This window comes from Arvicanthis niloticus, chromosome 4, assembly GCF_011762505.2.
Source record: "Arvicanthis niloticus isolate mArvNil1 chromosome 4, mArvNil1.pat.X, whole genome shotgun sequence".
Classification (NCBI taxonomy): Eukaryota; Metazoa; Chordata; class Mammalia; order Rodentia; family Muridae; genus Arvicanthis; species Arvicanthis niloticus.
Window position 1 is genome coordinate 17,837,034 of NC_047661.1, and position 14,998 is coordinate 17,852,031.

A 14,998-nucleotide genomic window follows, 5' to 3' on the forward strand; every position below is an offset into this window, starting at 1 on the left:
AGTAACCATAATAATTTTTTAAGAGTATAACCTGACACAAATATGGTCAGCCAATCTTGTCGCTTAGAGGTGGTGTTATAAATCTCAAGAAAGACCTCATGTCTGCTCCCCTCCCCCAAACAAGAAGTTTCCAGGGTTGCCTGGGAAGGAACTGTGGACACAGAATCGGTGAAACTCCTGCACAGAGCTTGAGATCTACATCCCTGACACTTACACAACAGGAAGATGCAAATGACAGCTGAGGTAAGCCCACTGGCTTGACTCAAGCTTGGGGTTTGGTCTTGAAGAACCAGAAGAATGTTCCCAAACTTGTTATTTCTTTAGCACCTACAGTCTTAAAACTCACTCATAGTAACTGCAAGAGGCCATAGATAGCCCATGACCTTACTACCACTCAGAGTGAGGGAAGGACAAAGCTAAAGAAACAGATCAGTCACCCCAAAGCAGTGGGCAAGACATGAACTTTTGGGGCCAGAGTCTCAATGGGGTGCAAGAGTACACCTAGCAACCCATTAAAATACCTCTCCTTGCTGCCTGTTTTCCACCTTGCTCCAGCCCCTCTCAAATGATTCCCAAGCCCTCCTGTGGGAGCAAAGGAAGTAGACCATTTGGAGGGGATTACTATTGACCATAGCTGTCTTGAGGGCAAAGGAGATTTGTGAGGAAGAGAAGCACATGGGGAGTGGCTACAGTAAGGTTTTCTCCAGGGGAAGAACAGAGTCTCAGCATAAGACCCATTACAGTTTTTTTGTCTTTGAGCCATGGTTGTACTATTATTCCAGGCTGGCCTTGAGCCTTCTGAGTGGTGAGATCACAAACAGCACCACCCACCGTGTCCAATTCAATTATGAAGGAGGAAGAGAAGGAGAAGAGGAAGAAAAATCATTTCACAAATCCTCGAATTTGTTAGCTGATACAGCACAAGCAGCATATTTGCATGGACACGGTTAATTGAATAATGACTATCATTCAACAAATGTGTGGATGAACAAGGAATGTCTGCCTCTCTATTCCTTAATAGGATCACAGTGGATGACAGTTGGACTTGACAAAAAGTTCTCTTAATGTAACTACCATAAAGGAAACATTGAATCTATCTATCCAGAGAAAACTCCAATCTTATAAACAAAGTTAAAGGATCTGAAGAGAAGTCTCAGCAGTTAGGAGCACCCGCTGCTTTTGCAGAGGACCAGGGTCCACTTCCCAGAACCCAGGTGTTGGTGCTCAACCATCTGTAATTCCAGTTCTAGAGAACCCAGGGCCCTGTTCAGGAACCAAGCGTGCATGTGATGCACCTACTTTGTGTAGGTAACACATGAATACTCATGTGAGGTGACACAGGCAATCAAGGTCATTATCATCTACATGGCCAGTTCAGAGCTAGCCTTGGCTATGTGGGAATCTGTCTCAAAAAAAAAAACAAAGAGAATTGTTTTCATTATATTAAATTATATACAACAAAAATATACTGTGTTGGTTTGTTTACCAAGAATATAATTGTAACATATTTTGGGTGGCTTCGCTTTGCTTGAGCTTTTGGGGTGTCCATGCCAGGAGTCTTCATGTAGACACATGATCAGAAGACAAGAGACATGTATGACCTCCAAGGGCTGGTGCATATATCAGGTCAATTTTCCCTCTTGTGAGGAAATTAGCATGGAGCCTTGAGACACTACGCACCTTCACGTTCCAGATCAGGGCATGATGCCTTCCAGTGTTATTTTATCATTGATGGCATCAGAGAGACTTCAGAATTATTTTTGCTACTTTTAGACACACTTCTTCCTTTACAATAATAGCAACATGCTATACCAAAAGTTTCAATTCAAGCAAAAACAGTTCCTCAAGTGTCTACAGAACATTTATTTAAAAAAAAAAAAAAAGTATGGGAAGGGGGAACAATAGCAAGATGTTAGCAACAGAGATACAATTTCAGCTGCTTTTCATTCCTCTAACTAAAAGCTGGATTGTATAGGCAGCAAAGCTCAGGTTGTAGTCAATTACCGCACTGCGATGCCCTCACAGCATCCTCAAAATATAACCGAGGATGGAGACAAACCAACCATAGCTAAAGGCCTGTGTAGCATGGTTAGGCTGAGACTGCAACAGCTGACGGGACTCACAGAGCAGATTTATACCGATTGATACGAGGGTAAGAAACACACAAACTTGATGAGCATGCCCTGTTCATAAGCTAACAGGCCCAGACTTACTCTCCAGTCTGTAGAGAAAATACTGGCACTGGAATCCAAATGTATAATAAGAAAGAAGAGGAGGAGGGAGAGGAGGAGGAAGAGGAGGAGGAGGAGGAAGAGGAGGAGGAGGAGGAAGAGGAGGAAGAGGAAGAGCAGAAGTGAAGCCAGGAGACCTCTGACAGTGAAGTCCCTATCACTGTGGACACCACAGAAGAACTGAAGAGGGGAAAGTAAAGAGACTCTTACCAACCCACTCTGCTGTGTCAACCATGAAGATTCAACTCATGAGTACAAGAAATAGAGCCGGGCATGGCAGCACACACCTTTAGTCCTAGCACTTGGGAGGCAGAGCCAGGTGGATGGCTGGCTGGCCTGGTCAACATCATGAGTTCCAAAACAGCCAGGGGTATGTAGAGAGCTCCTATCTCAGAGAGAGAGAGAGAGAGAGAGAGAGAGAGAGAGAGAGAGAGAGAGAGAAGAAGAAGAAGAAGAAGAAGAAGAAGAAGAAGAAGAAGAAGAAGAAGAAGAAGGAGGAGGAAGAAGAGGAGGAGGAGGGAAGGGAGGGAAGGAGGGAGGGAAATGATGTAGAAGTCAGGGCTGGGGAGATGGTTCAGGTAGTACAGTGCCTACTGTACAAGCATGAGGTAGTAAGTTCAAACCTCACCACCTAGGAAAAAAAAAAAATTAAGCCTAGTGGAACATGGTTGCTATCCCTGCTCTAGAGAGGTAGAGATAGGCGGATCCCTGGAGCTCGGTAACCAATCAGTGTAGCTGAAGCAGTGAAAAACCTGTCTCAAAACACAAGGTGAACAATGACTGGGGAACAACAACCTGGGTAACTTCTGGTCTCCACATTCATTTGCATGCACACACAAGAAATGCAGAGGGCGTAGAAATGTTTTTTATAGCAGCTAGAGTGATGGCTGCTCTTTCAGAAAACCTGGGTTCAATTTCCAACACCCACGTGGCACCTCAGAACTATCTATAACTCCATTTCCAGGGGATTTAATACGTTCTTCTGATCTCTGTGGGCACCAGGCACACATGTGGTGTACAGACATATATGTAGACAAAACATTAAAACACACAAAATAATAACTTTTAAATTGTCCTTAAAGAAAGGCTATGCACAGGCTATACTCAGCAAAATCCAGATGGTAGAACAATGACCTAGTTTTCTTACTAAGTAACCCAGAAAAGGAGGAACAAGGGTTGAAGCAAATGAGATTTTTTTTTTTGTTAACGTCTTAAACTGATTTTCAAAGACTGACAAAACTGAACTATAAAGTTTAAGCACACATCCATATTTGACATGTCATAATAAAAAGCAAAGATGGATTATTACAGAGATCAGGGCATCAGGTGCTTCTGGGTATACATAAGGGGTGGGTATGACTGGGACAGGGGATAAGGGAGACTTCTGGGCTCACTGGCAGAGCTTTGGTTCCTGACATAGGTTGTAATCACCTATTACCTCACTTTTATTCTTTTCTGTATCTGTGCGCTATCCTTACAACATAGTTTATCTCCCAAACTGACATTGAAACTGTGTTGCTGTTGTGATAGTGTTGGGAGGCGGGTTCATAAAGAGGGACTAAGGCAGTTCTCACAGGGCCGGGTTACCAGTGGAGCAGGTTGTCAAAGAATGAGCCCCACCCTGAGGTGTTTTCATCAGTCTTGCCCACACTCCCTTTCACTGCCCCAAATGGTGAGGCAGCACACAGCTCTTAGGAAGAGCCCCCTGATCTCAGACAGCCAACCTCCAGAACCAGGAGTTAAAGAAACTCCTCTTTATAAATTATCAGGTACTCTGCTCTAGGAACAGACAACAGATTAAGACATATAGTACACATAAAGTCTTATAAGAACAGTCTAATTTCAGTGCAGAAAACACAAAAGTATATAAAGCAGTTTAATAGTCAAAAAGCACAGGTTTTGTTTTTATAACACACACACACACACACACACACACACACACACAGAGAGAGAGGTGGGGAAGAATCTGTCAAGCATATTTCTTCCCAAACATGCCTACGGCCTGAAATCCTCATACCTTAGCTTCACCCTAAAGATTCACTTTACTAAACCAGCTTATAAACCAAACCCTTTGCAGGCAGAGGCAGAAGGATCAGGAGTCTAGGTCATCCTCACACAATGAGTTGCAGGCCAGCCTGAACTTCATAAGAGTCTCAAAAACAATAAGAAAATTCAAAATGTGGTCCAAAGGGATGGCTGAGGCTGACACAGGTGTAATTTCAACCTTAATTACTAATATTAACTCTCAAGCCATTTATTACATGTCACACAGTAAATATGTCTATATGAATATATTTATATATGTACACCACAGAATGACTGTGAAGGGTAGAGGCTGTGGTGGAATACAGGAGTCTCAGGAGGCCTAACCCACAGGGAGAGAGGGCTGACATGGAATGGAACAGGTCTCTGGCGTTCTGCTATAGAATCAGGCTCCATCAGCAGGCCAGTCAAGCTGGGGGAGTGAGGTGTGGAGCCACAAAGGCCATTGATGAACAATGAACAGATAGACTGACAACTGAAGTCAGCCAAGTCAGCAGAGGTAACCAAGCAGAGCCCCAGGCGCATCAGGAGTCCCACCTCTCAGTCGTTACTGCTAGAAGTTAGGTGCCCTTCTCTTAGTGAGGTTCAGTTGAGGAAGTCATGTAGCTGCCTGCAGCTATGGGAAACCGGGTTCTCCTGAGAGGAAGCCTGGGAATGAACGGGAATGGAGGGAAAAAGAAACATGGGGCCAAGACAATGTATTCTGACCAAGGCCTGAAGTTTAAGAATTTGCTTTCACATATAAAGGGGAAGCCCCACCCCTCAGAGTCTCTTTTTGGTTCAGCCCAGGGGCTGGGCAAGGAGATAGCAGTCCAGAAGGTGTCAAGGCTAGCTCAGCAGGCAGTCCATTCTTCTTAGCTCAGGTAGCAGGCTCCACGGTGCCAAGGCTGATAATGCAATGTATCTCAGGTCTTACTATTGCTTGGTCTATTGTGATAAAAGACTTGCAGGCCTTCTCAAGCCTGGAGGAAGGGCACAGTTCCCCACTTAATTTTTTAAAATGGCAGTGCCAATATCTGGATGGGGCACAAAATTTCATCCCGTCTAGGGTCTAGAGTGGCTGGGCAACCGTGCCTGGCTTAGGTTGGCATTTATATTAATCCTATATTACCCGTCATTGAGGAAATCATACATAGCATAATGATGTAAGCCTCTGTCTTAGGTTTATAGGAGTTCAAAACACTCTTACCCATCATTGACTAACCGGCCATCATTGGCTCACTCTTTAGACCAAGACCACATTCAGACCAAAGGACCTGTGGGCATGTACTAGGTGCAATTCTTCACAGCGATGTGTAACTGCCATGATGAATAGCTGAGCTTGTTGAGAGCGATCCTGTGTGAGGGCAACCAATCTGCTTAAAATACAAGGTTCGAAGGTTAAGAGCAACATGATTATCCACGCAATGTAGAAAATAAGGTTGGAGATGGAAGTGTTTCAGTATCTAATCCAACTGCTAATTAGCAGGGATCAGACACAAAGTCTGGCCACCAGGTATATAGTGGGTGGCTTTAAGTAATGATAAAAAACACTCTCCAGTAAGAGTGGAGATTATATGTCAAGTTAAATAAGCTGGTTGATAAAGATTTTGAGCCATCTTTATCATTAGAATCATAATTATTAGGTTCAAGTGTCCACTTGAGGACCAGTCTTTCAGGCAGCCATCAGGCTCCAATCTCTTTTTCTGAAAAATGTAGACTGACCCAAGACCCCAAATTAAAACAGGATCAGGACCACACCAAGTATTAGTTAAGGGGTCTCTCCACAAGACCCTGCCAAATGAGCTAGAAGTAACTGGATACCAGTGGCAATCCACTGCAGACTGACCTTTAGCATCAGTTTGCAGAAAATTTAAAACAAGAAAAAAGCAAGGTGTGCTTTTGGTGACCTTGTGGTATAATTCCCCCTTTCTAGTTTTAAAAAAGCCAATTTTTTAGAATTACTTGTAAAACCAGGGAAGAAGCACCATTAGCTGCTTTTCCCATATTTACAGATTATGAAAATATTATTTTAAAGTTTCATAATCTCTCTTTTATAATTTTTTGTCCTTGAGGATAATAAGGAAATATAAGTAATATGAAATTGTCAACAAAACATCTCAAATGTTTGACTGTAGTCAAATAACTGTAATAGCCAGTTCCATTACCTATCTTAGTCTGATATGGAACACCAAGTACAGGAAAATAATATAGGCAATAACTAATTATATTTTTAGTTGTTTTTCTTGTTAAAGTAGTTGCAACTAGAAAGCTTAAAAGGCATCAAGTCACATGTACATATTTTAATTTTTTAATAAAAAATGAGTAACATCTATTTGTCAAAATTGATTACATATAAGTCCTCAAGGCTTAACACCATTATGAAAAAATTGAAGATATTGAGAACAAGTTTTTGCAATTTAACTTGCACACTTTTTAGAAATGACAAATTGTTGTCTTAAGTTATTATTATTTTGATGTTGTAAAAATAAGATTGTTTGGCCAATTATTTTTGAAAGGCCTAGAATATGTCTAGTATACAAATCTGCTCTGGCATTGCCCTGGGATTCAGGCAATCCAATGAGCTTTTAAATGACTTATAAAGTTAAGAAACAGTACATGTTTCATAAATTAAGCTGTATTTTTATAAATAAAATTTGAGAATTAGCTATATCTAAAAAAGAAACAATTTTAAGCAATTATAAATCATGAGCCATATACTGGCTATGAGTATGTCAATTGAAAGCTTGGTTTTTTTTTTTGTTTTGTTTTGTTTTGTTTTTGTTTTTGTTTTTGTTTTTTTGCTTTTTAAACAGTGGCTACAACACACAATTTAATTATTTGTGTTAAAGCAGGGGAAACTCAAGAAAATAAACATGTGATTTAATTACATATACTGTCTTCTCAATAGATGAGGCATCTGTAAATATAGTAAATACAGCAAACATCTTTTCTATGGGCTGCATGCATAGTAAATTTTTAGGAAATATAAAAGCATGTATAGAGAAAAACTAACAAATGATTATCAAATTTTTCTAAAAAGTTTGTCATGTAATAGGCCAAATATCATTATTTTTTAATAACCAATTTAATTGCTATTTGGAATAAGGAATAAACCTTTTATCCAAAATGCTTTCAGGATTCTATCATATAATAATTTTATAATAGGATGTTTAAACTTTACTTGCAGATGAAGAAAGATAAATCCACATTAATGGTTTCTAATTCCAAAGGGCTGCTGTGGACATATGAGTAGTAATAACACAAACAGCCAACAATTTATCATAGTCTATATAATTTATCTGTTGATAACTAACAGCTTACTCTATTTTCAGCAAAGCTATCTCTCCTTTATAGTTAATTGTCAAGGGGAATTAGGACTTGCATCCCTTTGAAAATATCAAACGGAGGTTTAAATCCTCCTATAGTAAGCTTAAGATGAGGTTTTAGCCAATTAATATCTCTTAACAACTTTTAAAAATCACTAAATGCAAATCAAGATTAAAAGGAAACTATTTTCTTTTTGCATGTACACTTACAAGCCATAAGAGGGCGCTAGATCTCCACCACAAATGGTTGTGAGCCACCATATGGTTGCTGGGAATTCAATTTTTATATTTTTAATTATAAGTCTAGCCTTTAACAGCTGAGCCATCTCTCTAGCGCCAACTATCTTTTATTAAAATTTTTTGTGCCACAATCTGTTTAGGATATAACTGAGATCTCAAATATTGAAAAGATATTGTCTTTGAATCTTTTCTGGAGCAACAAGTACTCCAAAATTTTTAAAGCTCATTATATTGGAGCAAAGGCCTGCAGAAAAACTCCTTTAGAGAAATCCGCTAATGAAGTATCACACAATGAATAATATATACTAAAAGATTTAAACTCTTAATTTTCTGTAGTAAAGCAACAACAACAACAACAATATATATATATATATATTATAATATATATAATAATATATATAATATATATAATATATATAATAATATATATATATTAACCATTTTTTGAGGCAAACATTTCTAATGACATCACTTTATGGGCTCTCAAAAATCATGAGCAAATTTGCTGAATATAAACCTCTCACCTTTACCAGAAATGTAAAGGAATGGTATAAAAACATCTTTTATATCTATAATAATTCTATATGTATTTACTGGAATGGCAGCTGGAGTAGGCAAGTTAGGCTGTAATGCCCCATTAGTTTCATAAATCTTAAGTTTGAACTTTGTTTTGGATTAATTCGATAACCAATCTTTTTTAGCTGAGTGAGAATATCAGATAAAGGCCAACCTTATCCTCTAATAATCGTTACATACATTAGAGGAACCAAAAGCATATTGAACAATATTTTTGTCAGCAGGTACAGTTATAACTCCTGGCCCATCAACTCTTTGCTGTGAATTCCAGTAAACACATTTCTAGGACCTGGTCTTGCAGGCCTTTGCTTGGCACCTGGGTTGTAGAGCTCAGTCTGCATTGTCTTAATTCAAATGTAAATGCTCTTAATCTCAGCCTGTTTGAGACCTGGTCCTTTTTGTAGGCCTGAACTGTGCAATTTTTTTTTTTTAAACCTTAAATTTAAAATTTAAAAAAATGTATCTTTTTTTCATAAGTTTGAGAGTTTTAAAAAATCTCAAACTCATGATTGAACTACCAACTGTAGCCAATGGAATATTGGCAGTTTAAGTATATTTTTAAGCCTCTTTTGTAACATTAGAGTATAACCATAATTTTGAGAAACAAAACCAATTTTTTAATGATGTTGTAGAGTGAAAAATTATAAGACCATTTTATGAAATATATGTAGACTTTTTCTTTATCATTAGACCTGAGCAGAAAAAGTGCAGGTTCCAGAACTCGAAACTGAAAATAAGATTTCAGGCCTTCACTGCCCCAGGACACATTCCGGGTGGAGGACATTATCCCTGAATCAGAGGACACTTGCTGGATTACATTCCTCAAGCCTCAGGGAGTAGACCTGTGGGTGGGAAAAGCCCAAAGCAGGAAGACACATTCCTGACCACAAAAAGGATACAAGTCATCTAGGTGGGGCTGTGACTGGAGAAAGTGAGAAATATTTAACCTGAAATAGTTGGTAATGACAGGGTAGGGCACAGTGACATGGTAAAACTACATTTTTGAGAAGAATGAGTATGCAGAGTGATTTTCACGTGGCTCTAAATCATTTAGGGTGGATTCCTCTGAAATGTTCCACTGTTCTTGGCTCTCCCCCCGCCCCCCCCCCCCGAGGTTTTCCGAGTGTTACAGCCTGCTGATGTTCAAAATCTGTAAAAACAACCAATCATGTGTAACCACATGAAAATTCCTTCCTTTCCCCACCCCATAAAAAAAAAAAAGAAAGAAAGAAAGAAAGAAAGAAAGAAAAAAAAAAAACCCTCAGCTTGCTGGCCTTTTGTCAAAATTCTGTTCCTGCGTGGACGAGCAGTTTTGACCATTGGCTAGCCAACTCTCCCCAATAAACCTCTGCTGATTGCATCCAGGTATGGTGTCTTGGAGTTTGTGTGTGGTCGCGACTTCCTGAGACTTGAGTAAGGGTCTCCCGAGTTTGGGGTCTTCAATGTAAGCAATCTATTTTCTCTAAAATTGACACCAAGTAGATTACCTTTATGTTACAAAGTTTTGCTGCCAATCCTTATATATGAATGTATGATAGTACAGCTTTTAATATCTCACTAAAGAGACATTGTTGTTAAATCTTATCTTTATACATCTGGTTTCTGAATGACTCTAACCCTGAGTTACCAATCTTAAGCCAACCTTTTTTACCAAGGTTGTAAATTTTTAACCATATCCAATAACTTATAGGCCCATAATCTATAACCAAGACATGTAGAACATATTTATACCTTAAAACCAATCAGAAACAAAAATGAAGTGACAACACATCTTATATATTTAACCCAAACAAAATTTCTTGCTTTTTCTAGCTGTAATTTCAAGATAAAAGCACTTTATCACAGAGATTTTTCTATGACAAACCACTCTTAGCTTCCTTATTGAATCCAAAAAACCTGCTGGTCCTTTTAATAGTAGCTTATATGGACAATCAACTGTTACAAAGGTTTTTCCAACTCAGCTTGACTCTTAGCTACAGGTGTTAAGTAAACTTATCAGCCGCTGCTCTGTATATTAAAACTGCCTTTGAAGACCAAGTTAAACTAGACCAAGGGTTGGATCAAGCAATTTTAACGATCTTTTGAACATGAAACATAGAACATAAAACATAGACCTCCAATCATTCACACAATGAGACACGTGGACAAAAAACACAATGAGACACGTGGACATTGGCGCGCCAAGGGACAAACAAGGAAGGTAGAATTATGGATATTACTCAGTGCTCTGCCCTTTTTGGTTTTCCAAATTCTTTTAAACCCAGTTCCTTTCGTCTAAGGCAGCCTCTCTTAGGCTTGCCAAATACTTTCCTTTCTCCAACTCACTGTCACCTGTGGTGGATAGCCCTAGCCTCTTGTTGTCATGGTAATTCCACTCCTGGGAGGGGCTGCGAAGGAGGAGTGAATCTTGTAAACCTTCTGTCCAATCAAATTTGTTAAATAAAGGCTACAGCCAGTGATTGGGCAGTGGAAGAGGAGTGGGAGGAGCCAGAGGCAGGGAAAGAGGAGAAGACCAGGAGAGCCATGAGAGCAGGGAGGTTGGGAGTTGGTGGAAGAGAGGGTTGGCAGTTGGTGGAAGCAGAGAGGTTGGCAGTTGGTGGAAGGAGAGAGGATGAAGAAGACCTTGACCTAGGAAACCACAAGTTGTTAAGAGCTCTCTTAGCCGGGGAATAGTGTAGTTTAATGGTAAATCTGCCCAATCTAGGCATGCAGCATTCATTTGATATTTATTGACTTGTGTCTTTATTCTATGGACTCCCTATGGGCAAGAGATTTACCGCAACAGTCACCCCCTAGATGAGTTTAGCATCGGGTCAATGCTCACTCAATTCTAGACCCGTATCCACCTTACTCGCACTTCCTGTAAACACAGCCATACCTTAGCTAGCATCCATGGCATTCCTTGTTTACCAAGTGCCCCGGATACTCTACTTTTTCTTCCATTTTCCGTGGAGCTCCAACAAGACAGTGTTTCCTCTGCTGGTCTTCCCTTCTCAGGTTCCACACAGGTGGGCACCATTCTGTAGCTGCCTGCAGCTATGGGAAACCGGGTTCTCCTGAGATGAAGCCTGGGAATGAACGGGAATGGAGGATGAGAGAAACGTGGGGCCAAGACAAAGTATTCTGATCAAGGCCTGAAGTTTAATAATTTGCTTTCACATATAAAGGGGAAGCCCCACCCCTCAGAATCTCTTCTTGGTTCAGCCCAGGGGCTGGGCAAGGAGATAGCAGTCCAGAAGGTGTCAAGCCTAGCTCAGCAGGCAGTCCATTCTTCTTAGCTCAGGTAGCAGGCTCCAAGGCACCAAGGCTGATAATGCAATGTATCTCAGGTCTTACTATTGCTTGGTCTATTGTGATAAAAGACTTGCAGGCCTTCTCAGGCCTGGGGGAAGGGCACAAGGTCACACCCCTTTCCTTAGTTTGGTGTGTTCTGAGTCATCAGGCCCGGTTTCCCTGGTGTGATTTCGATGCCTATGTGCACATACAATCATGCTCAAGCCTGATGAATTGGTAACGTGACACACTTATTACCTTTAGGCATAAGTTATCTGTCCAGCCTGTACTTCGTGCATGGTTCCAGACAGACAGACAGTGGTGTTTGCATGCATGAGGAGGTGCAGAGTCATCCTGCTCTGAAAACAGAGTCAAAGGCTGCCTGTAAAATGGGATCTCTCAGGGCCAGGTATAGTCCTGAAGCTGCTGCTTTTGTTGTTGTTTGTGTTTTGAGACAGAGTCTCATTGTAGTCTTAACTGGTCTGGAATTCACAATATAAGCCAGACTGTCCTCAAGGCACAGAGATCTGCCTACCCCTGCCTCCAGAGTGCTGGATAGAGTGTACTATCAAAACCAATGGAAAGCTACTGTTTACACAGTAAGTAGTGACACCAGACTAGACTCAGCCTGAACTTAAAACATGACAAGAAGTGTTGAGGACCACACTCTGCCTCAACGCTTGGTGGCCCCATGCTTTGGGAGCCACTAATGTTGGGGCCCGAACTGCCCCACGCTTTGGGGCTAAGTGGTCTGGTCAAAAGAGAGAGTGGGGACAGAAGGGCAAGAGACTCAAAGAATGGAGACAAGACAGGGTGTGTGGTCAGGTCTTAAGTCTCGTCCTGTCTCATTTATTGAAAGGAAATCTGGGGTATTTATAAGCACAAGCAGGGGAACACAGGTGAAAACATTTTACCACGTGCACCATGCAGCTGGGGTCACTAAACAACCAAACAAGCTATGTGGGATAAACAAGATGTTTCAGCTGTTGTAGGCTTTTGAAAAACAAGTCTCTCATCAGGGTATATGGTTCCAGATGGCTGCAAAGTTGATCTAGCCGCTTTCTGCTAAAGTCGGCTCCCAACAAAGAAGGACATCCCATCCTTAACTTCGATGACTTTGATCAAGAACCTAGCTCCTTTCAATATGAGATCTCTTTCTTCCCATGTCATTTTCAAGCATGTCCCAGATGAGTGAGTCTATAATTGAACCTTAGTTCCTGGACAGGAAATGAACAAAAGACAGATCCTGAGGGGTCCACCTAGAAGTGAGCACTTTGGGGTCTTTCCTTGTAGGAACAGGTATTGAGAGCAGGGGCCTCAGGACGAGTCCTGGATCCTGGCTACAAATCTCTTCCTGCATATGTCAGGGCCCCACTTTCCCACGAAGAGCCCAGTGCTGGCAGGGAATTCCTGCCTGAGATGAGTATGCAATTGTCTTTGAAATTTGATGACTCTGGATTTTGAGTGTGACTTACAATTATTTCTGCTCTCCCACTGTGGCAATGAAGGCTTTCGTAACTACCAAAAAGCGGATGGACATCACAGTCCAGTCGCTCTTTACACATCTGCCTACAGTGCTCGCTTGTTAGCCCTCTGTAGAATACCAAAGCACTGAGCCACTGAAGTCCGTGTCACATGCCCAGAGGGGACTGTCTTCCTGCTACCACGTGGGCACTTTTCAAAACCTGAGTTATTGTGCCATCCAGAGGTTCTCCTCCACCAGAGTATTCTCCTAAATCACCATTGTCTTCCCCGACCCTTTTCCTATTGATGTGACATCAGCCATTTAAAGGAGAACCGTGTGCTTTGGTTCACAGTTCAAGAGAGTCTGTGAGGCTCAAAGTCAAGGCAGCCAGAGTCTGAAGAAGCTTGTCACATAATTTCCATGATCAGGAGATGGACACAAATGAATACCTGTTGCTGCCACTTCAGGTAAAGAATGATTCCACTCACAGTTAAGATGCAAGCTAAGGTCATCTGAGAGGAGGGAGCCTCTATTGAGAAAATGCCAGTATTAGGATCAGCCTTAGGCCTGTAGAGCATTTTCTTAATGATTAATAGAGCCGGGCTCAGCACACTGTCAGTAATGCCACATCTGGATTGGTGATCCTGGGTTCTATAAAAAAGCAGACAGAGCAAGCCACCATGAGCAAACTAGTAAGCAGCACCCCTCAGTGGCCTCTGCATCAGCTCCCGCTTCCTGATTCTTGCCCTGTTTGAGCTCCTGCCCTGACTTCCTTCAAGGATGGACTACAGTGTAGAAGCCAAATAAACCCTTTTCTCCCTGATTTGCTTTTGGTCACAGTGTTCTCTCACAGTAATAGCAACCCTAATTAGGACACTTTTCAAGCTGGACACTTGAGAGGCAGAGGCGGACATATATCTATGAGTTCGGGGCCAGCCTGATCAACAAGTTCCAGGTCAGCTGGGGCTAAAAAAATGAAGACCCTGAGTCTTACTTTATGTTTTATTGCTGTGAGAAGACACCATGACCATGGCAACACTTATAAAGGAAAACATCTCACTGGGGCTGGCTTGCAGGTTCAGAGGTTTAGTGCTACTGTCAGTAGTAGACATCATGGTGGGAAACATGGTATGCAGGCAGACACTGTACTGGAGAAGAAGCTGAGAGTTCTACATCTTGCTCTGCCGGCATCAAAAGGAAACTGTTTCACAATGGGCATAGCTTGAGTATATAAGACCTCAAAGCCCACCCCCACAGTGACACACTTCCTCCAACAAGGCCATGCCTCCTAATAGTGCCACTCCCTATGGACCAAGCATTCAAACACATGAGTCTATGGGTCTGTACCTTTTCAAACCACTACACCCCATCTTAGGGGAAAAAAAAGATGAACGTTCCCACACCAATTTTAATTAGTTCAATCTAGATAATACCCACAGGTTAGCCCAGAGGTTCATCTCCCACTAATTCTAGATTCTGTCAAGTTGACAATGCACACTTATCTTCACATCGTTGTTATATATTTCAGCAGTTTGATTTTCAACTTGTTTCAGAAACTCTGTGAATCACATGCCACCTGTGGTTGTCTGTCTGTCTGTCTTCTGTCTGTCTTTCTGTTTTTGTGTGTTGGTGGAGATCAATCCCACAGCCCTGCACATGTTACACCATGAAAACTTTCTGTTTAAATTACATGATGTGTGTATGTGTACGTGTATGTGTGCATGTGTGTATACATGCATTCATGTGTGAGGTCAGAGAAAACTTCCCAGGAGTTGGTTCTCTCCCTCTAGCATACAGGTCTTGGGGATCAAACTCAAACTCAGGTTGTTAGGATTGGTGGCAAGGGCCTTACCTGCTGAGCC